The sequence below is a fragment of the Nerophis lumbriciformis genome, linkage group LG09, assembly GCF_033978685.3.
Source record: "Nerophis lumbriciformis linkage group LG09, RoL_Nlum_v2.1, whole genome shotgun sequence".
Classification (NCBI taxonomy): Eukaryota; Metazoa; Chordata; class Actinopteri; order Syngnathiformes; family Syngnathidae; genus Nerophis; species Nerophis lumbriciformis.
The window spans coordinates 6,927,341-6,951,351 of NC_084556.2; the positions used below are offsets into that span (position 1 = coordinate 6,927,341).

General features: G+C 41.3%; 1 protein-coding gene across 1 annotated transcript in view; it reads right to left on the reverse strand.

The window, feature by feature from the left end:
• Window positions 1-24,011, reverse strand: part of tmem132e (transmembrane protein 132E) — a 1,169,142-nt gene that overhangs the window by 1,099,527 nt on the left and 45,604 nt on the right. The window lies entirely within an intron of this gene.

Below are 24,011 nucleotides of genomic sequence, written 5' to 3' on the forward strand. Positions count from 1 at the left end.
TAAAATAAATACACCTATTGAATCAAATACAAATATTTGATTTGATTTGAACACCTAATTTCCTCACAGGATCAATAAATGAATATTGATCTTATAAATTCTTCTTTACTTTGATGATAATTTCTGACTAATTTTGTAGGATTTATAGCTTTTTCCCCCATTTTTTTTTTTTTTTTACAAAGAACTCATTTGTAGAAAAACAATGTTTTTGTGCAGATTAAAAATTAAATTAAAAAATCATCTTAACTGTATTAGCTGAGTCACATTCCCCAAGACAGTTTGTCCCATTTGTGTGTACAGAATAATATAAAGTTATTTTATCACTGCAGAGCAGCAGCAGCTCCCCAATATAAAACATTGTTTTACAGTAGCAGGGACAAAGGGTAATAAGCTCTTCTGTGTATTAAAAACAATGAAGAGCTTGGTAAGGTTTGCCTTTGGAGCCAAGTCCCGTACCTCTCAAACAAGGCTGGATTTAATTGGTGAAAATTGCAATTTACAGTACAGTAAAGTTTGGATAAACGGCACTCGACGCCTCAAATAAATCCTGATTCACAACTTAACAGTATGAATTATTCAACAATCAATTGATGGATTAATTGGTTGCTTGGCTGAGAATTCCTTATAAAAACACGCTAGCATTCAGCTTAATTGTTTTGGGAGCCACATTTCCAGAAAGCTAAGGACCGAGGAGCCAGACTTCTTAGTCCTATTGTGTATATTCCGGAGAACCAGTAGACATTTGATTTTGGTCTATTTATTTTGTCAAGAGTTGCAGGGGGCGCTCTGCTGATTTGAAGGACCTTCTGCAAAAACACATATCTATGACAGTACTCGAGTGTTTTTAAAATGTGAGTATTAAAATACAAGTACTGTGAACTGGACTCGCGGTCCACCAGATAAAAAGCCCAAATGATTAAAAAGAGAGGACCTAATACGGAGCCTTGAGGAACACCACTAGTGTAACTAAAGAAGTTGAACACGTGACTACTGACTGCATCCAAAGTAAACAAGTTCCAGTAACACCTTAGTTACATGAATCACATTACCAAAACATGTGTAACTGCCAAAGAGGATAGGACTTAAGGAGGTGCCTTGAGGAATGCCTCAGTTATGTAAATCACAAGTTTGGACCCCAGTGTTCCTTTTTCTAGCACGGTTAAAATACCAAAATTCGTTTACAATGATCCAAGTTAAGTTAAAGTTAAAGTACCACTGATAGTCGCACACACACTAGGTGTGGTGAAAGTACCCTCTGCATTTGACCCATCCCCTTGTTCCACCCCCTGGGAGGTGAGAGGAGCAGTAAGCAGTGAGCAGCAGTGGCCACGGTTGGGAATCATTTTGGTGATTTAACCCCCAATTCCAACCCTTGATACTGAGTGCCAAGCAGGGAGGTAATGGGTCGCATTTTTATAGTCTTTGGTATGACTCGGCCTACCGATCTCAGGGCGGACACTCAAACCACAAGGCAATTGAGCAAGTTCCTCTCTACAAAATATAAATGTGTCTCCCATGTGTCATTCCAAGGCCGGATTTGGCCCTCAACCGCCGGTTGAATAGCCCTGATGCAAAGAACATACCCTCCAAGTTTGATCATCATCATGAGACAAATTATGAATGACTAAGGCACAATTAGTTGCTAAGTCTCACCCCTTTTTTTATTTGACATAAGCCATGTTTTTCAAGCAATCTTGATTAACTTTTACGGACATGTGCTTGTCATTCCCTAACATTGTGTACCAAATCCTGTGCTGATTTGGCTAAACACCCCAAAGTTCCCGTGGATTTTTGCATTGACAAATTTCACGTGAATCCGACTTCAGGCGTCAATCTTAGAAAAATTCCACTTAAAAAGTAGAAACTATCCTTTTCTTGTCCCATGGCAAACGCAACAATAATCTATCTGTATTAGTCTGATAGGCGTTTAATCAATACCTCAATGATTACTTGGCCGGAAGCGGAGTTGTGTGCTCTCCAAAACAAACGCTCCCATCTGCAAACTCTGGCATTCTCAAGACACTAACACACCGCTGAAGCCGTTTGGAGGCAACCACTGGAACTCGTCACACACTGGAGGAAGTCACCCAACGGATTTTTATCAACATCTACTTGTCAGTACAAATATAAACTAAAGACTGTACGGATGTCCAGAATGTCTCCAGGCCAAACAATGTTATGAAGTAATGAAGGTCTAATGAAGGCACCATTTGGGTAGCATCAGTAACTCGTACGGACACAGCAATTTAGGGCTTTTAATTACAGATTGCTTGTCTGGAAGAGTGCAGATCCTCATAAACATGTTGGAAAACAAATGTATGCTAATTTAATTCAATGTGGTAAAAATAAACTGAAATTGTATTCATTTAAAAAGTCCACCATTATGCAAAACTGACTTTTTAATGATGTTCTAACTAACTGATCTACTGAGGGGTGTTGTGGCTCAGTTGGTAAAGCGGGCGTCCAGAAACTGGAGAGTTCCTGGTTGGAACCCAGCTTCCACAATGCCACTCACTGCTGTTGTGTCCTTGGGCAAGTCACTTCACTTAACATGCTCCAGGTGCCACCCTTTCTGGTGTGTGAATGTGAATGAATGTTTGGCGGTCAACGAGGCTGTTAGCGCAACTTGGCAGCCATGTTAGCCAGGGCTACAAATGTAGCTTACCACCAATGTGGGACTGTGGCATAAATGAATGAAGGGTTTCACTGTAAAGCGCTTTGAGTGTTTAGAAAGGTGCTATATAATAAATGATAAATAAATGGGTTGTACTTGTATAGCGCTTTTCTACCTTCAAGGTACTCAAAGCGCTTTGACACTACTTCCACATTTACCCATTCACACACACATTCACACACTGATGGAGGGAGCTGCCATGCAAGGCGCTAACCAGCACCCATCAGGAGCAAGGGTGAAGTGTCTTGCTCAGGACACAACGGACATGACGAGGTTGGTACTAGGTGGTGATTGAACCAGGGACCCTCGGGTTGCGCACGGCCACTCTTCCAAATGCGACCAATTATTATTAGGTAATCGGAATGTAATCGTTGCCGTTGGTTTGTCTGTCAGTCGGTGAGCAAAAAACTCTGCAAGTTATGAACAGATTTTCACAAAATTTCAAGGAAATGTTCTAAATCGGATTTGGAGCAACTGATTATGTTTTGGTCGCGATCTGGATAATTTCTACTATGTTACCTTATGTTTACACTTCTGTGTATGATTGTGCGTGTGTATGCAGATACAGAGATTAGAGACAGAACCGAATGTTCACTCGGTTTCTTTCATTCTGCTAAAGACTGCTCAAAAAATTATGGGCAGCTTTCTAATCTACCTTTCATGAAATGTTCGAAATGGGATTAAGGAGCAAGTCATGATATTTTTGGGATGATCAGATCATTTGGACTATGTTACAAGCTTTAACTTCTGTGTGTGTATGCTCGCGGATGCGCCTCCACCCACAGAGAAACACAATGAATTACTGGCAACTTGGCAAGAGGCATCACTACAATTCTTCCATTTCGCGATTGTTAACTCAAAAAGTTACGGGACAATTTTCCTCAACATTTTAGGAATAATCAGAAATGGGATAAGGAACAAGTGATTACATTTTAGTGCTGATTCGGAACACCGTTTGGATTCAGGAAACTGTACTATTGGGAGATAAGGCCTGGCAGAGGTCTGCGCTCTTTGAGTGCTTTTCCAGATATCATATATGTCCCTAGAACAGGTTACTGAACATTACTTGCTGGCTACACTGTTGAGAAAAGAAGCATTTGCATAAGAATGGAAATAATGGCACCTCTCACCCGTTCCGAGCTAGATGGGCTAGGACATTGCAGAGGCTTAACCATATATCTTATAAGGTAAGCCATATATCTGCTTACGCCAAGAAAACGGAAATGCTGATTATCGGTCCTGCTAAACACCCACATTTATTTAATAATACCACCTTAACATTTGACAACCAAACAATTACACAAGGCGAATCAGTAAAGAATCTGGGCATTATCTTCGACCCAACTCTCTCGTTTGAGTCACACATTAAGAGTGTTACTAAAACGGCCTTCTTTCATCTGCGTAATATCGCTAAAATTCGTTCTATTTTATCCACTAGCGACGCTGAGATCATTATTCATGCGTTCGTTACGTCTCGTCTCGACTACTGTAACGTATTATTTTCGGGTCTTCCTATGTCTAGCATTAAAAGATTACAGTTGGTACAAAATGCGACTGCTAGACTTTTGACAAGAACAAGAAAGTTTGATCATCATATATCTATACTGGCTCACCTGCACTGGCTTCCTGTGCACTTAAGATGTGACTTTAAGGTTTTACTACTTACGTATAAAATACTACACGGTCTAGCTCCATCCTATCTTGTCGATTGTATTGTACCATATGTCCCGGCAAGAAATCTGCGTTCAAAGAACTCCGGCTTATTAGTGATTCCCAGAGCCCAAAAAAAGTCTGCGGGCTGTAGAGCGTTTTCCATTCGGGCTCCAGTACTATGGAATGCCCTCCCGGTAACAATTAGAGATGCTACCTCAGTAGAAGCATTTAAGTCCCATCTTAAAACTCATTTGTATACTCTAGCCTTTAAATAGATCCCCTTTTTAGACCAGTTGATCTGCCGTTTCTTTTCTTTTCTCCTCTGCTCCCCTCTTCCTTGTGGAGGGGGGGGGGGTGGCACAGGTCCGGTGGCCATGGATGAAGTGCTGGCTGTCCAGAGTCGGGACCCGGGGTGGACCGCTCGCCTGTGCATCGGCTGGGAACATCTCTGCGCTGCTGACCCGTCTCCGCTCGGGATGGTGTCCTGCTGGCCCCACTATGGACTGGACTCTTACTATTATGTTGGATCCACTATGGACTGGACTCTCACAATATTATGTCAGACCCACTCGACATCCATTGCATTCGGTCTCCCCTAGAGGGGGGGGGGGGGTTATCCACATATGCGTGCCTCTCCAAGGTTTCTCAGTCATTCACATCGACGTCCCACTGGGGTGAGTTTTTCCTTGCCCTTATGTGGGCTTTGTACTGAGGATGTCGTTGTGGCTTGTGCAGCCCTTTGAGACACTTGTGATTTAGGGCTATATAAATAAACATTGATTGATTGATCTGTTATCTACACGCAGGTTATTTGTAAATTCAGTGAAAAAGGCTAATCTAGCATACAGTATGTCGCTGTCAAAACGTGAGTGTAATGTTAGCATGTAGCTCACATAACTATGCTAGTGTTGCTAACGTTTGTGTCCTACTGTGCACTCCTTAATACGTTACTCTAGACCAGGGGTCGGCAACCCGCGGCTCAGGAGCCGCATGCGGCTCTTTGATCACTTTGATGCGGCTCAGCTTGTCACGGCCATGGCGCATTGGAATGCGCCCTCATCCTTGCGCTCTGCTTGTCAAACCTCGGGACACGCCCACGGCCGCGCACATCCAGGGACGCGCCGTCCTGCAGCAGCCGCCAGCTGCAATCATTCACCGGCAATCAGCGCACCTGCACCTGTGCCGGGATATAGTCTTCTGTACCGTAAGCCGACACCAGCTTTATGCTCTCTCGCTCTCTCTCTCTCTCTAGGTGTCTCGCTGTGTTTCATTGTTTTTCCTTGTCCTTCCAGCGTCTGCCCTTGTTCCTGTGTTGGCAAGCTGTACGTCTCGTCACACGTCTTACACCATACACTAGGGATGTCCCGATCCGATATTTGGATCGGATCAGCCGCTGATATTTGCCAAAAAATGCGTATCAGCAAGGCATGGGAAAATGCCGATCCAGATCCAGTTTAAAAAAAAAGTCAGGTCCCTGTTTTCCAACGCACTTATTTAAATAATACATTCCACTTTTCTGCTGCTCCCTAATTTCCGTTCCGCATTTTCCAGCACACCTTCAACAGATCCACAGGTCTGTGAATTCTCACGCAGTTGCTTTTAGCTGCTGGCATTACACGGCAGGCTCTTCTCACTCTTTCCTGTGCCTCCCTCTCACAGACAGCGAGCGCACCTTCTTACAGACGTCACATACTGTCACGTCATACGTCACGTATGTATACGCCCTCCCCAAGCAGGTAGCAGCATGGCTAACGTTAGCTGTGATGCTAGCGCAGCCGTGCGAGCAACGCTCCCTCTAAGGTGCGCGCCTGTGCAATTGCGCACGGCAAATCTATGCCACGCACAAAATCAAATAAAATGAAATGTAGGTCTAAGTGAGACCTACGGAGAGGTTTTCGTTTCATGTATCTCCGACCTTCCCAGTGGGAGTTACAGGCAGTTTTGTAATTGTTTTCTTCCGAGGAGCAGTTTTTTCTCCGTTTTATTCAAAAAATTCTGTAGAGCGCAATTTTTAAATTTGGGGTTAGGTTTTTTTATTAGATCACAGTTTTTGCCAGTCCTGATGTGTGCGTTCAGTTTGGTGAGTTTTGAAGCATGTTAAGGGGGTCAAATTACAGCTGAAAGAGGCAAAAGTGACAGATTTTACTAAAATTTAGTGTTGAAGGGGGAATAGCAAACTTCCTGTAGATTTTTGCCCGAGAAAATAAATTAATAAAATTTAAGTCTAAGTGAGACCTACATAGAGGTTTTTGTTTCATGTCTCTACGACATTCGTACGGGGAGTTAGAACAAGTTTACTTGGTAGGGGGCGCTAGAGCGCAATTTTGAGTTTTGGGGTTTGGTATTTTTACCAAAGAGTTTTGTTCGAGTTTTTTTATGTGTGCGTCAAATTTGGTGAGTTTTGAAGCATGTTAAGGGGGTGAAAGTAGTGCGCAAAGCTGCGGAACAATAAGAAAGAATAATAATAATAATAAAACCTTAGAAATTCAATAGGTCCTTATGTCCCATTGCATAAGGACTCCCTGTGGGAGTCCTTTTGCAATGGGCCATTGCGGGCCCTAAAAATAAGCGCATAACAATTTTCAACACACGGACACAACAGAGAAAACAGTTTACGTCATCATTGTTCAAATATTGTAACGTCTGTCGAGACGCTTATCTCCATTCGGTGCCACACGTCCACACCATCAAAATGCAGAGGCAAACATTTCCACATCAACACCGTATGAAAAAAAAAGTGTATTTTTAGTTGTGATTTCCTTCTCTGCATGAAAGTTTAAAAGTAGCCTATATTAATGCAGTATGAAGAAGAATGTTTTAATGCAGACACATAGAATCATCATACTGCTGTGATTATATGCATCAAGTTATACATTCATTCAAGGATTAGGCAAAATATCCACATATATATGGTGTATCGTGACATGGACTAAACATATCCACATATATATGGTGTATCGTGACATAGCCTTAAAATATCGCAATATTAAAAAAAGGCCATATCGCCCAGCCCTAGTTCAATGATGCCATTTCTGTTTGTCATGTATAATTTTGTCTATTTTTTGTTTATTCTTGAATAAACAGGTCAGTTTCTTGTTACCAACCATTGTGTATTATTCAAACTCCCCTAATTCAGCTGGCTAGTTGTTATCAAGAGTACTAAAACCCTTTTCAACATGATTCTGACAACTAAGTAGGGTAAATAACTTTAAACTTTAATACATGCTCGGATAGGCCAGTATCGGTCAGTATCGGTATCGGTCAGTATTGGTATCGGATCGGAAGTGCAAAAACCTGGATCGGGACATCCCTACCATACACACTCTTGGATTTTGTCACGCACCATTCTATAGTTTATTAATATTGTATAATATTAACTATATATATAATAAATCATTGAACATTACTGCAACCTATAACACAGCTGTAGAAAATAATAAAGTATTTAATTAAAATGTATTTGATTTTAGTTCATTCATTTTCAAAATGTAATTCTATTAAGGTTATTATGGCGATCTTATAAAATGTGTTAACATATTTTTGTGGCCCTTGATACACGGCACAACCTCCAATGTGCGACACCCGCCAGTGTGCGGTTACTTCAACTTTTCGACCCCAGGTAGGCTTACTATGAAGAATTCAAAGAAAAGAAAAGTGTCTTTAGAAAACAGAACGTTCAATGCTACGTGGGCAGATGCATTTGCTTTCACTGCTGACGAGACTGCTTTACCCGTGTGCTTAATATGCAATGAGAAACTCGCTAACAACAAGAGGTCAAATGTCGCAAGACATTTCCAAAATAAACGGCGCCAGTAAAAGGATGACGGCACAGAGAGAGAGAGGACGGCATTTTTGGTTCTCTGCCAGTGGATAATTTAAGTTTGGCGTTTTGTTTTTTCATTACTACAAGGAGGACTTAAATAGACATTAAGTATTTTACTTAACCTTCAACCCGACGTCTTTTTCGGAGTTAAAAACGTTTTGTTGCATGTAGGGCTGCAACTAACGATTAATTTGATAATCGATTAATCTGTCGATTATTACTTCGATTAATACTCGGATAAAAGAGACAAACTACATTTCTATCCTTTCCAGTATTTTATTGAAAAATAACACCATACTGGCGCCATGTTCTTTCAACTTGCTAAATAAAACAAGGAAAATGTTACAAAAATGCACACTTTTGACACCCCTGCTATAGATAATAAAAAATTAAATCTGAGAAATGTATCGATAAAAAGCAGAGCCTGACGACGCATGCGCGTTTATCATCCTCCCTCACCAATGCTGCTGCACGCACAATTGGTTGTGTTTTTAACCTTCTTAACCCTGAACGTACATTGAAAATACACGCAACCCTAACTCAAAATGCCGAACATTTGAGGCATTTAAGAAACACCGCCCGACAGCCCCGCAAAAGAGGACATGTCCGGTGAAATGTCCTCTTTTGCTGTCATGGTGGAGTTTCATAAATGTCCGGCATTTTGAGAATTGTTTACACATCGTGCAGTACACTACTTTATATGTTCGTGTGGAAACTCGTTCGGTACAGTTCCACACCAAAACGTTTCGAAACCCCCGTACCGAAACGGTTCGATGCAAATACACGTACCGTTACACCCCTATTATTTTGATTATTGTTTCTCAGTTGTTTGTAAATGTTGCAGTTTATAAACAAAGGTTAAAAAATAAAAAATAAAATAAAAAACGTAGCCTCTGCGCATGCGCATAGCATAGATCCAACAAATCGATGACTACATTAATCGCCAACTATTTTTATAATCGATTTTAATCGATTTAATCGATTAGTTGTTGCAGCCCTAGTTGCATGCAGAAATGTTATTCCATTTTCTTTGCAGTCCTTTATTTGTTTCCAAAATGTAACCCATAATAGTTTGTTTATACATAGCACAAAGCAAAAAAAACTTTATATGCAGTGTTATTTCATTTTAAATTTCAAAAGAGTTTTGTGGCTCCTATTGTTTTCTTTAATTTGTGAAACCGGTCAAAATGGCTCTTTGAGTGGTAAAGGTTGCCGACCCCTGCTCTAGACCAAGGGTGTCAAACTCATTTATTTGATAATACCACCTTAACATTTGACAACCAAACAATTACACAAAGCGACTCAGTAAAGAATCTGGGTATTATCTTCGACCCAACTCTCTCCTTTGAGTCACACATTAAGAGTGTTACTAAAACGGCCTTCTTTCATCTCCGTAATATCGCTAAAATTCGTTCCATTTTGTCCACTAGCGACGCTGAGATCATTATTCATGCGTTCGTTACGTCTCGTCTCGATTACTGTAACGTATTATTTTCGGGTCTCCCTATGTCTAGCATTAAAAGATTACAGTTGGTACAAAATGCGACTGCTAGACTTTTGACAAGAACAAGAAAGTTTGATCATATTACGCCTATACTGGCTCACCTGCACTGGATTCCTGTGCACTTAAGATGCGACTTTAAGGTTTTACTACTTACGTATAAAATACTACACGGTCTAGCTCCAGCCTATCTTGCCGATTGTATTGTACCATATGTCCCGGCAAGAAATCTGCGTTCAAAGAACTCCGGCTTATTAGTGATTCCCAGAGCCCAAAAAAAGTCTGCGGGCTGTAGAGCGTTTTCTATTCGGGCTCCAGTACTATGGAATGCCCTCCCGGTAACAGTTAGAGATGCTACCTCAGTAGAAACATTTAAGTCCCATCTCAAAACTCATTTGTATACTCTAGCCTTTGAATAGCCCCCTTTTTTTAGACCAGTTGATCTGCCGTTTCTTTTCTTTTCTCCTCTGCTCCCCCCTATCCCTTGTGGAAGGGGAGACACACAGATCCGGTGGCCATGGATGGGGTGCTGGCTGTCCGGGGTCGGGACCCGGGGTGGACCGCTCGCCTGTATATCGGTTGGGAACATCTCTGCGCTGCTGACCCGTCTCCGCTCGGGATGGTTTCCTGCTGACCCCACTGTGGACTGGACTCTTACTGTTATGCTGGATCCACTATGGACTGGACTCTCACAATATTATGTTAGACCCACTCGACATCCATTGCATTCGGTCTCCCTAGAGGGGGGGGGGGGGGGGGGGGGGGTTACCCACATATGCGGTCCTCTCCAAGGTTTCTCATAGTCATTCACATCGACGTCCCACTGGGGTGAGTTTTTCCTTGCCCTTATGTGGGCTATACCGAGGATGTCGTTGTGGCTTGTGCAGCCCTTTGAGACACTTGTGATTTAGGGCTATATAAATAAACATTGATTGATTGATTGATTGATTTTAGATGGGGGGGCCACATGGACAAAAATCTACTCCCAAGTGGGCCGGACTGGTAAAATCTCACGGCACAATAACTTAAACACAAAGACAACTTCAGATTGTTTTCTTTGTTTAAAAATAGAAAAAACACATTCTGAACATGTACAAATCATAATGTTTTTTGTTTTTTTACACTTAACATGTTGCTTTTAATAGTAATCTACCTTTATTTGTCCTTATTTATACTTTCTGAATACATTTTCAATCCATCAAGTTAAAAAAAATAATATAAAAATCTAATTACAGTATGTTATTTATGTAGTTTGATCATTTTCCTAGACTGATGTGCAGACTAGAGATGTCCGATAATGGCTTTTTTGCCGATATCCGATATACCGATATTGTCCAACTCTTGATTACCGATTCTGATATCAACCTATACCGATATATACAGTCGTGGAATTAACACAGTAATATGCCTAATTTTGTTGTGATGCCCCGCTGGATGCATTAAACAATGTAACAAGGTTTTCCAAAATAAATCAACTCAAGTTGTGGAAAAAAATGCCAACATGGCGCTGCCATATTTATTATTGAAGTCACAAAGTGCATTATTTTTTTTAACATGCCTCAAAACAGCAGCTTGGAATTTGCGACATGCTCTCCCTGAAAAAGCATGAGGAGGTTGAGGTGAACGGGGTTGGGGGGCGGGGGGGCAGGGTTGAGGTGGGGGGTATCGGGGGATATATTGTAGCGTCCCGGAAGAGTTAGTGCTGCAAGGGGTTCAGGGTATTTGTTCTGTTGAGTTTATGTTGTGTTACGGTGCGGGTGTTCTCCCGAAATGTGTTTGTCATTCTTGTTTGGTGTAGGTTCACAGTGTGGCGCATATTTTTAACAGTGTTAAAGTTGTTTATACGGCCACCCTCAGTGTGACCTGTATGGCTGTTGACTAAGTATGCTTGCATTCACTTGTGTGTGTGAAAAGCCGTAGATATTATGTGACTGGGCCGGCACGCAAAGGCAGTGCCTCTAAGGTTTATTGGCGCTCTGTATTTCTCCCTACATCCGTGTACACAGCGGCGTTTTAAGAAGTCATAATTTTTACTTTTTGAAACCGATACAGATAATTTTGAAACCGATACCGATAATTTCTGATATTTGTAAAGCATTTATCGGCCGATATCGGCAGTCCGATATTATCGGACATCCCTAGTGCTGACATGTGTTTTTTTTTGTTTTTTTAACATATGTAGCATCATCTTTTTACGATACAAATAATTGGTATTGCGACATCTAGTGGACACATTTAGAACAGCAGTTTTTCATTCAAAAATTTCAGGTTAATTTTCATACATAGCAAACTCATCCCGCGGGCCGGATAAAACCTGTTCGCTGTCCTGATCCGGTCCACGGGCTGTACGTTTGACAGCCCTGCTCTAGACGACATTTACTATATTGAACAGAGTTACAGTTTAAATGTAAAAAGTGGATAAAGTATGCACACACGTGTCAGACGAACACAGCACATTAACACTAAATCTACAGACACGTTAAGCGGTGTGTTCCCAGTAGGGTTTACTAAAAGCACTTTTAAACGGTCTCAATTCCAGCAACAAAGCTCGATTTTGGACAAGACACTGAGTACTATTGCAGGAACTCTGGGGCTTATTTAAAATTGGTGAAAAATACAGCAATACAATCGGCCCATTTCTAAATTACCTTTTGTGTCAAAAATTTTGGAGGAATGTGTTTTGGCGCAACTGCAGCCTTTTTTAGATGAAAATAGCACTTTAGATCCATTTCAGTCTGGATACAAAGCTTTGCACAGTACTGAATCTGCACTTTTAAAGGTTTTTAATGATTTGCTTTTAATGTCTGATTCTGACCACACAATTCTTTTAGATCGCCTGAGAGACTGTGTGGGTGTCAGGGGGGCTGCATTAGAGTGGTTCAGATCCTACCTGTCAGAAAGGTCCTTCTCTGTCAGGCTGGGGGACGCCACTTCTTCTTCTGCTCCGCTTTACTGTGGTGTCCCCCAGGGATCTATTCTAGGCCCCATCCTGTTCGCTCTATATCTCCTCCCTCTTGGAGAGATTTTTAAGAGGCATGGAGTGTCTTATCACTTTTATGCAGACGACTGCCAAATTGATATGCCTATTTCAAAAGGCCACGGCCCCCTGACACCCCTTCTTAACTGTCTATGCGACGCCAAGGCTTGGTTAGCCCAGAATTTTTTAATAATGAATGAGGGAAAAACGGAAATTTTAGTTTTTGGTCCGGCCCTCACTGACTTGGGACCATTGCAAAATTATGTGCGTCCCAAAGTCACCAGCCTTGGCGTCACTATAGACAGTGATTTTAAACTTGACAAACAAGTCAATGGCGTTTTAAAATCTTGTTTTTATCATCTTTGTCTTTTAGCAAAGGTAAAACCGTTTTTATCTTTGAACCTTTTTGAACAAGTCGTGCATGCTTTTATTTCAAGTCGCCTGGACTACTGCAATGCACTTTATGCTGGCATTAGCCAAAAAGCTCTCTCCCGGTTGCAGTTAGTCCAGAACGCGGCAGCACGACTTTTAACAGGGGCCAGGAGACGCCAGCATACAACCCCAATCCTTGAGAGTTTGCACTGGCTCCCTGTTCATTTTAGAATTAATTTTAAAACCTTGCTGCTTGTTTTTAAAGCTTTACATGGACTGGCACCTCAGTATATCTCGGACCTCATCCAAACTTACAATCCTGCGCGCGCTCTGAGGTCCGAGAGCCAGCTGCAGCTCGTGGTGCCCAAGACGAGACTTAAAACCAGGGGAGACAGGGCCTTCTCTGTGGTCGGCCCTAAACTCTGGAACACTCTGCCCCTCCATGTTCGAACTGCTCCCACAGTGGAGTGTTTTAAGTCTCGTCTTAAGACCCACTTTTATTTTCTGGCTTTTAACACTACGTGAGTTGTGTGGTCCTCTGTTGTCCTCTGTGTTTTTAAAATTTTGATTTCTGTTTACTGTTTTAATTGGTTTTACCCTTTAAAATTGTTTTTAATCATATTTATTTTATATTGTTTTTAATTGTGTTTAATATTGTTGTGCAGCACTTTGGAAACATTTTGTTGTTTAAATGTGCTATATAAATAAAGTGGATTGGATTGGATTGAATACAGGACCTTTAAAGAATTTCATGTTTAAAAAAATGTTGCTAATATAACCCAAAATAGAAAGAGAATAGGCGAGAAAAAGCAAGAAGAATGAAGCTAGCAGGCAAGTAAAACCTTGTTTCAGTGGCTTGCTGCGTTAAAAGGATTATAAATGTCATTTGGAGTCGGTATAAGATGGCAGAAGCTATTATAGCAAGCTGGGATTCCTTTTCTCTCCAAGCCAATGCAACCTAATAAAAAGAATTGATTAAACCAGCCTCCAGGGTACTTGGTGGGGGTGTGGGGGGACATTTTCATAGACCGCAGAGCTTAGCGGTAAAAACGTAGCTCGGAGTCAAGTCAGGCTAGAAAACTTTTTTTTTTTGTTTGTTTTAACTCTGGAACAACAGTGCCCCATAATATTTACAAAGCTGCCGATAAAGCCTTTTTGGAGTCCGTCTGAGTTGGCCTGCTGCGCTTTACGACGAGACCGGGGATTGCTTATAAACAAAGTAAAAATGGGTTAGCAGATTTTGAATTGGTAATTTAATCAGTAATGATTACGACAGGTCGGCAATGAATTTCCGTTTGACATAGTTTGGATTATATCCTGAATCAATGGTCTGTTGGCAGGATGGGGGCCGACGGATCGATAGAATATGATTCAGCAACTTGAATGTAATTATGTTCAGTTTTCCACATGTAAATGGGACTTTATGTACAATACTTGCCTCCAGCATAAGGTTGTAGGCTGTGTTCACACTCTGGTCCCGGCCAAAATAGTTCCAAAAAAAATTGGTGAAACTTAGTTCGTTTAGCGTTCACACTGGAAATATGGTCATGTGACCAAAGCCTGCAGAGCTATTAAAATATGCGTAAAGTTTGGGACTGACCAAACATACTGGACCAGCAAAGCAATGGTGCCAGAGTTCTTTTTAACAGAACCAAACATGACAAGTTGAGATGTCCTGATACAACTTCATTCACTTCCGGTATTGGAGCCTTGAGTATTGGCCGATACCGAGATATACCGAGACGTTGTATGTGTAAGTAATATATAACTATAATTTGATACGTGTTTATATTCCCTTTATTTCGAAAATCCTCGAAAAAATTGTCGCACAGCAGCTAAATGAACACTTAGTGTCTAACAATCTCTGTGAACCTTTTCAATCCGGTTTCAGGGCAAATCACTCTACGGAGACAGCCCTCGCAAAAATGACTAATGATCTACTGCTAACAATGGATTCTGATGCGTCATCTATGTTGCTGCTTCTTGATCTTAGCGCTGCTTTCGATACCGTCGATCATAATATTTTATTAGAGCGTATCAAAACACGTATTGGTATGTCAGACTTAGCTTTGTCGTGGTTTAACTCTTATCTTACTGACAGGATGCAATGCGTCTCCCATAATAATGTGACCTCGGACTATGTTAAGGTAACGTGCGGAGTTCCTCAGGGTTCGGTTCTTGGCCCTGCACTCTTTAGTATTTACATGCTGCCGCTAGGCGACATCATACGCAAATACGGTGTTAGCTTTCATTGTTATGCTGATGACACCCAACTCTACATGCCCCTAAAGCTGACCAACACGCCGGATTGTAGTCAGCTGGAGGCGTGTCTTAATGAAATTAAACAATGGATGTCCGCTAACTTCTTGCAACTCAACGCCAAGAAAACGGAAATGCTGATTATCGGTCCTGCTAAACACCGACATTTATTTAATAATACCACCTTAACATTTGACAACCAAACAATTACACAAGGCGAATCAGTAAAGAATCTGGGTATTATCTTCGACCCAACTCTCTCGTTTGAATCACACATTAAGAGTGTTACTAAAACGGCCTTCTTCCATCTCCGTAATATCGCTAAAATGTGTTCTATTTTATCCACTAGCGACGCTGAGATCATTATTCATGCATTCGTTACGTCTCGTCTCGACTACTGTAACATATTATTTTCGGGTCTCCCTATGTCTAGCATTAAAACATTACAGTTGGTACAAAATGCGGCTGCTAGACTTTTAACAAGAACAAGAAAGTTTGATCATATTACGCCTATACTGGCTCACCTGCACTGGCTTCCTGTGCACTTAAGATGTGACTTTAAGGTTTTACTACTTACGTATAAAATACTACACGGTCTAGCTCCGTCCTATCTTGTCGATTGCATTGTACCATATGTCCCGGCAAGAAATCTGCGTTCAAAGAACTCCGGCTTATTAGTGATTCCCAGAGCCCAAAAAAAGTCTGCGGGCTATAGAGCGTTTTCTATTCGGGCTCCAGTACTATGGAATGCCCTCCCGGTAACAATTACAGATGCTACCTCAGTAGAAGCATTTAAGTCCCATCTTAAAACTCATTTGTATACTCTAGCCTTTAAATAGCCCCCCTGTTAGACCAGTTGATCTGCCGTTTCTTTTCTTTTCTCCTCTGCTCCCCTTTTCCTTGAGGGGGGGGGGCACAGGTCCGGTGGCCATGGATGAAGTGCTGGCTGTCCAGAGTCGGGACCCGGGGTGGACCGCTCGCCTGTGCATCGGCTGGGAACATCTCTGCGCTGCTGACCCGTCTCCGCTCGGGATGGTGTCCTGCTGGCCCCACTATGGACTGGACTCTTACTATTATGTTGGATCCACTATGGACTGGACTCTCACAATATTATGTCAGACCCACTCGACATCCATTGCTTTCGGTCTCCCCTAGAGGGGGGGGGTTACCCACATATGCGGTCCTCTCCAAGGTTTCTCATAGTCATTCACATCGACGTCCCACTGGGGTGAGTTTTTCCTTGCCCGTATGTGGGCTTTGTACCGAGGATGTCGTTGTGGCTTGTGCAGCCCTTTGAGACACTTGTGATTTAGGGCTATATAAATAAAGATTGATTGATTGATTGATATATTGACAAATATGGAGTTTCAGAAAGCAATATTGTTAAATAAAGAACACTTATTACGTATGTCTAGCTTGTGTGCTGTAGTGTGGTTTTGCTGCTGTGTAGCTGCTAGCTTCTCGTAGCCATGTTTACCTTTTGTAAATGACTTAAATACAAGACAAGACCAACCTTGTGTTTATTGGAAGATATTTAGATGTCTAGCTTTGCACAAGTAAACATGATAAAGGACTGCTTGTATCTGAGATTTTGGACGCAAACCGATAATACATTTTATTTTGTGGATATCGGATAATGACAAGTATGACCACACCCGTAGTGACACCATTTGCTTGGGGGTAAGCCTACAGATTTTGGAGGTTTCCCTTGCAGATAAAGTCATAAATCACTGACCCGAAATCCAATTTACAGCCGGACAGACAGAGGGGCCAATAGGATATTGAATCTGTCCCAAACGTTGACACTGGTTTTCCACTGCTGTTCGTACTGGTATTTATGTATCTATTTTTAGCATGATATTATTGTTTGTATTGTATTTCAAGTGCCCCTAACAGAGAAACCACCAGTATTTGTCATGTTTTCATGTTTGATCACAACAAAGCATTCTATTCCATAATAGCCTTATATTGACTGTGGCTTTTAAACTAGTGCTATATTGACTAAAATAATGGGTTTTGTGCGTTAGTTTTTCCAGAAAAAAAAAGCACTACATTTCTTTGATGTATTCATTCATTGCTTGAAGGCATTGTGTATTTCCTGAGACAAAATGCTAACTACAAAATGCACCCCATTTTGCCTCAATTACGCAAAGGCTAGATTCGCCATTTTTACACAAGTGGCCAAAATTTTAACAATCAGTTATTTTATCAATTATAATTTTGTTAAAGGGTGGAATTGAGGGCAAATTTCCCTTACCCATTGCATCCTTTTAGCAGGCCATTGTGACTGTCTTTTCCGCAATAGACTTTCTTCAAGCTTCTGAATAGCTAAAATGGGGCCATTTTGGTACGGTATGAGTTTTAAGACACTTAAAAGCAAATAAAATGTAGGACAATACATGCCAAGCTATTTAAAAAAAACATTCACATATTAGTTGGGTGACAAAGCAAATCAGCATTAGTGTAAAATCCAAACACATACAGTGAACCTTGATTTACAAACTTAATTGGTTCTTGAACTGGATTCGTAAATCAAAAAGTTCATAGAGTGAAGCAAATTTCTCTGAGAACCAATGTAAATTTGAATAATGAGTTCCAGCCTCGAAAAAAGTCCATATTTCAGTGAAGGTTTGTACACTTTAAACAAGATATAAAGTGCTGTACAGTACTGTATATCAAACATAAGGTGGTGATGGATTAACTTTCTATTTAATAACAAGCCAAAACAATGACAACAAGCTGCTGTCCTGTATGCACTGATCTGCCAACAGGCGCACACACAAAGAAATAATTTTGGTGCCTTCACAAGCGACCAGAAATCACAAAAATCCTTACCTTTAACAACCATATTGCTATAATAAAAAAAACATTGAAAAAAAGTCAAATCCACATACATTAAAATTGGCAAAAGAGGAGCTGAAGAGAAAAGAGCAGACAGACCAGGAGAACAAATGGGTTGGGGGGCCCGGGGGGGAGTAGTCGTGTGTGTGTGTTTGCCGCTGAACGAGATGTAGTCTTCTCCTCCGCTGTGAAATAAATAATTTCCCACCAAAGTCCGGTCTCATCACAATTAAAAGTTGCTGTGCTACGAAGCCTGCTTTGTCGATTCAACCATACTTGTCAGCGGTAATATTGTATTCCTCGCAAATAGTATTTTTTTTAACTCCGTAGCCTAGAGATGCGCGGTTTGCGGACACAACCGCGGAGTCCGCGGATTATCCGCGGTTCGGGCGGTTGAAATTAAAAAAAATTAAGATTTTATCCGCGGGTCGGGTCGGGCGGTTGAAATAAAAAAAAATTAGATTTTATCTGCGGGTCGGGTCGGGCGGTTGAAATAAAAAAAAATTTGATTTTAAATAGATTCAGGCGGGTGGCAGTTAAACCAATTCGGAAATATATATACATAGTTAAATGTTGTTACCCACATACGAAAAACGAGCAGGCACCTGCAGCATATGCCACAACAGAAGAAGAAAAAAAAAAGAGATGGACACTTTTACGGAGCGGAGAAGGGACGCCTCGCCGGAGTCCGGGACCGAGTCCCTTCCCCCGAGAGGGCCCCACCGGGAGCCGTAGCTGAGGTGATCCGCGAGAAGGGCCCGACGCACGTCCAGGGTCACCACCGCGCCCACCGCACGACACCCCGCCTCGTCCGCCTTCGCCGGCCGTCACGCGCAGCAGGTAAGCAGCTTACCTGCCCGCCACCCCCGTGGCCGGGGGCTCGTAACAGGGGTCACTCCGCGCGCTCCGCCTGCGCAGCTTACCTGCCCGCCACCCCTGTTGCCGGGGGCGCGTAACAGGGGTCACTCCGCGCGCAGTGCGCTCACGAAAGGGGTGGGGCAAGCAGAACTGGCGCTGCGGGATGAACCGAACGCCGGGTTAAGGCGCCCGATGCCGACGCTCATCAGACCCCAGAAAAGGTGTTGGTTGATATAGACAGCAGGACGGTGGCCATGGAAGTCGGAACCCGCTAAGGAGTGTGTAACAACCCACCTGCCGAATCAACTAGCCCTGAAAATGGATGGCGCTGGAGCGTCGGGCCCATACCCGGCCGTCGCCGGCAGCGAGAGCCGCTAGGGCTAGGCCGCGACGAGTAGGATGGGCGCCGCGGTGCGCGCTGAAGCCTCAGGCGCGAGCCCGGGTGCGAGGGACATCGCACCTCCACGCGCTTGGAGGTGCGCTCAGCGCGGCTCCCAGATGATTGCTGCATTGGATCAGTCTCCTTTCTTTAACAGGCAAAAGCTTTATAACCTCACTAATGCCTTGCATCGTCTATATTAGATATATAACAACGGGCGGGTGCGGGCGGGTGCGGTGTTGATTAAATGTTAATTCGGGTGGATGCGGATGGTTGACGACTTTTGTCATGCGGTTGCGGATGAAAGAATTGCCTATCCGCGCATCTCTACCGTAGCCATTCTTTCCACAATGGTCGGTTGTCGTTTTGGGACTCATTTGTTTAATTTGAAGTTTATTTTGAACATGTACAAAGTTTCAATACGATACATCACATATTATTATTTTATTTTTGTTCCCTTACATGTCCAAAAAGGAGTAGGAAAAAGCAAAGCTTATTCAAGCCTACCCCATTTCTACTTCACAACAATTGCTAACACAATATATTCATTTCCTGTTCTCAATTTGTACACAAATTACATAAATGAATTCGAAACACAACAGTTCTCCTCATAAATAACTAAGTCAGTTATGACTCACCCAATGAGAAGAATGATACATCATGTTCAATAAGTTCAAGGCATTTATCATAATTCTTCTTTTTTGTTCTGTGAACAGTTTCTTGAACTGGATCATATTAGTACATGGATTGACTTATTTGCTTGATCCATTCTATAAATGTATTCCATATATTGATATGCTAAAGGTGTTATTGTTGTACGTGCATACAAATCGTTTTTTTTTTTCTCATTTAATTTGTATTGACATCCAGCATTAGACATTCCTATCCATTACATCATATTTATATACATCATATATATCTGTTGTCTGCCCTAAATGTCAAACATACATGCAAATGTTTTAAGTTAGATTTTTCTCCAAGGTTATATTTCTCCTCTTTTGTTAAGAATTGTTGTACATTACTAGGTAGCAAAATAGACAAAACTTGTTCTAAAGCATAAAAACACAGAAAGGCACAAACTGAAGCGCTGAGAGGTGACCAGTGGTGCACTCTACTGCGCAGCAAGTGACGTGGGGGGTTACACCCAGAGGTGGGTAGTAACGCGCTACATTTACTCCGTTACATCTACTTGAGTAACTTTTGGGATAAATTGTACTTCTAAGAGTAGTTTTAATGCAACATACTTTTACTTTTACTTGAGTATATTTATAGAGAAGAAACGCTACTTTTACTCCGCTACTTTTATCTACATTCAGCTCGCTACTCGCTACTAATTGTTATCGATCTGTTAATGCACGCTTTGTTTGTTTTGGTCTGTCAGACAGACCTTCATAGTGCCTGCGTTTCAACAAATACAGTCACTGGTGACGTTCACTCCGTTCCACCAATCAGATGCAGTCACTGGTGACGTTGGACCAATCAAACAGAGCCAGGGGTCACATGACCTGACTTAAACAAGTTGAAAAACTTATTGGGGTGTTACCATTTAGTGGTCAATTGTACGGAATATGTACTGTACTGGGCAATCTACTAATACAAGTTCCAATCAATCAATCAAAAGTGTGAAGGAAAAAAGACAATTTTTTATTTCAACCGTACACCCCGTCAAAAGCCTAAAGACTGACTGCACAGTTCTTGTCTTCACAATAAAAGTGTCGCTCCATCGCGCTTGCGCTTTCAAAATAAGAGTCTCCGAAAGCCTGCGCAAACAAGCTAGCAAGCTACGGAGTTTGCCGCCAATGTATTTCTTGTAAAGTGTATAAAAACGAATATGGAAGCTGGACATATAAGATGCCAAAAACCAACCACTTTCATGTGGTATTAGACAGAAAGGAGGAACTTTTTTTCTCCTCCATTTGAAAACGTGGACGTTTGTCATCACTACTGTCTGATTCCAATCAATGCAAGTCATCAGAATCAGGTAATACACCAACTTATATTCTTGTCTTCATGAAAGAAAGGAATCTATATGTGTTAAACATGCATGTATATTCATTAAAACACTATTAACATGTAAACAAAAACGGCAAAAAAAATATATATAAATTATATACTGTATATATCAATGTATGTATATATATATATATATATATATATATATATATATATATATATATATATATATATATATATATATATATATATATATATATATATATATATATATATATATATATATATATATATATATATATATATGTGTGTGTATATATATATATATATATATATATATGTGTGTGTGTGTGTGTGTGTGTGTGTGTGTGTGTGTGTGTGTGTGTGTGTGTATATATATATATATATATATATATATATGTATATATATATATATATATATATATATATATATATATATATATATATATATATATATGATATGTGTGTGTATGTTACTCATCAGTTACTCAGTACTTGAGTAGTTTTTTTACAACATACTTTTTACTTTTACTCAAGTAAATATTTGGGTGACTACTCCTTACTTTTACTTGAGTAATAAATCTCTAAAGTAACAGTACTCTTACTTGAGTACAATTTCTGGCTACTCTACCCACCTCTGGTTACACCTTTCCAAAAATGCTGCCACCTACAGCACAAAACCGCTACAAGCGGGACACAAAATTAATGAATTAATGAATGAATTAATTAATTAATCAAGCAAGCGTTCGTACACAGATACTTGGTTATCCCACAAAGGCATATTTGGCTTGATCTAAAAGTTCGTAAATGGAAAAGTTTGCATATAGAGGGGTTTGTAAATCAAGGTTTCACTATAACTTAATATTTTCAGAATATGCAGATGACCAATGAAAAGTGAGCTGCAAGCCAAAAATGACCCTCGGGCCACACCTTGGACACCCCTGTCCTAAGAGGTCAGCTCAAGACAAGCCTGGGAATGCATTAAGTGGACCCTTGGTGTGGGCATTGTTTTGAAAATACAAGTTTTCTTAAAACCAGCGTCGTATGCAAAAGACATAGCCTCAGAGAAATGGCGGCTCCCGATTCCGTGCAAAAAAAACACAAAAAAACTGAACACCACCCCCGCAGGGGACATATTAGCATGCAAGATATTGTGCGGCATGAAAGCAGCAATCAGGATCAGGACAAGAGAACAGCAGAGTGTGCACTTATTCTTGAGCAATCTTGCTTGTACATTTAATGAGAGAATCCTTTAAGCGCTGGATGACTGCAATGCTGATTTGTTCAGGCTGCTAAGGTAGCCAAACGCTGTCAGGGTTCATTACATAGCACAGGTGTACAAGCAATGTTCGCGGTCCATGTTGCCGTCACAGTTCCCTCTTGTCACCGACGCGCCAAAAAAGTGTTTGAATTAAACATTACAAGACCAGAAAAGGCCCGCTCTTGTCAATTTCCGACAAAACAAGCAGAGTGGAGTCGGGCAAATCCAGTGCAGTCAATTTTTTTGGGGTGTCCTAATTTGTTGAAGCTTTTGTTTCCCAGAGTCGAAATCAATATGACAAAGACTTGAAATGTAATTATATGAGATGGGTGCACACTCGCCTTCCAGACTACATGATCTATTGATTTTTCAGGGGGTTTTCAGAGCTTTACACAAACTCTGAATGTAGAAATTAGACGGTAACTGTTAAGGGTTAGCATGATGCCTGTTATTATCCTCAGCTGGGTAGAGTGCAGTGACGTGCAGTCACTAGAGGCAGGTGAGGCGGGGCCTCACCTGCCATCATGGAAAGAAAAAAAATGTAAAAAGAAAAAAAAAAAAATTAAATTGTTATATGTATCCAGTGATTATACTATAAAGTTATTTTCCATTTAACTTCACCAGTTTTAGATTATTTTTATTCAAAATCGCTGAATTTTCACATTTGCCGTTCAAATACTGAGAAGAGACGGTGCGGTGAACAGCAGCCAGTTGAGGCACGTCACTCAGTGCCTCAACATGGATTGCGGACTCGGCTAACTGCTGGCCTGCTGTGCAGTGAGACTGTATTGCTAGATGAACTATATGGGGACGGCGTGGCAAAGTTGGTAGAGTGGCCGTGCCAGCAATCGGAGTGTTGCTGGTTACTGGGGTTCAATCCCCACCTTCTACCATCCTAGTCACGTCCGTTGTGTCCTTGGGCAAGACACTTCACCCCTTGCTCCTGATGGGTGCTGGTTAGCGCCTTGCATGGCAGCTCCCGCCATCAGTGTGTGAATGTGTGTGTGAATGGGTAAATGTGGAAATACTGTCAAAGCGCTTTGAGTACCTTGAAGGTAGAAAAGCGCTATATAAGTATAACCCATTTATGATTTATTATCATTATACATTTCCATAGTTTAGTTAGCTGAGGTATATAATGTACAGTGTATTTTGTCAACAACTGTATGTGTGTAACGTATTTCTTGTGCTGAGCGATCATAAAACGGCTGCAAAAGACGCACTGGCTGAGGCTCCAGTAATCCCGCCTCCTGCACCCCCGCCGTAGAATTGTTATATCAACTAAAGCCCACACTTAAACTTTCCACGTGCAACATTGAATCTATTTCAAAAAATTATTTCATAAGAAGCCAAAAAGTGCAAAAACAATAATGTTCGTGTTGGAGGACCTGCTGCAGGGCCACAACATTAGGTACACCTGCAGACTGCAGGTGTACCTA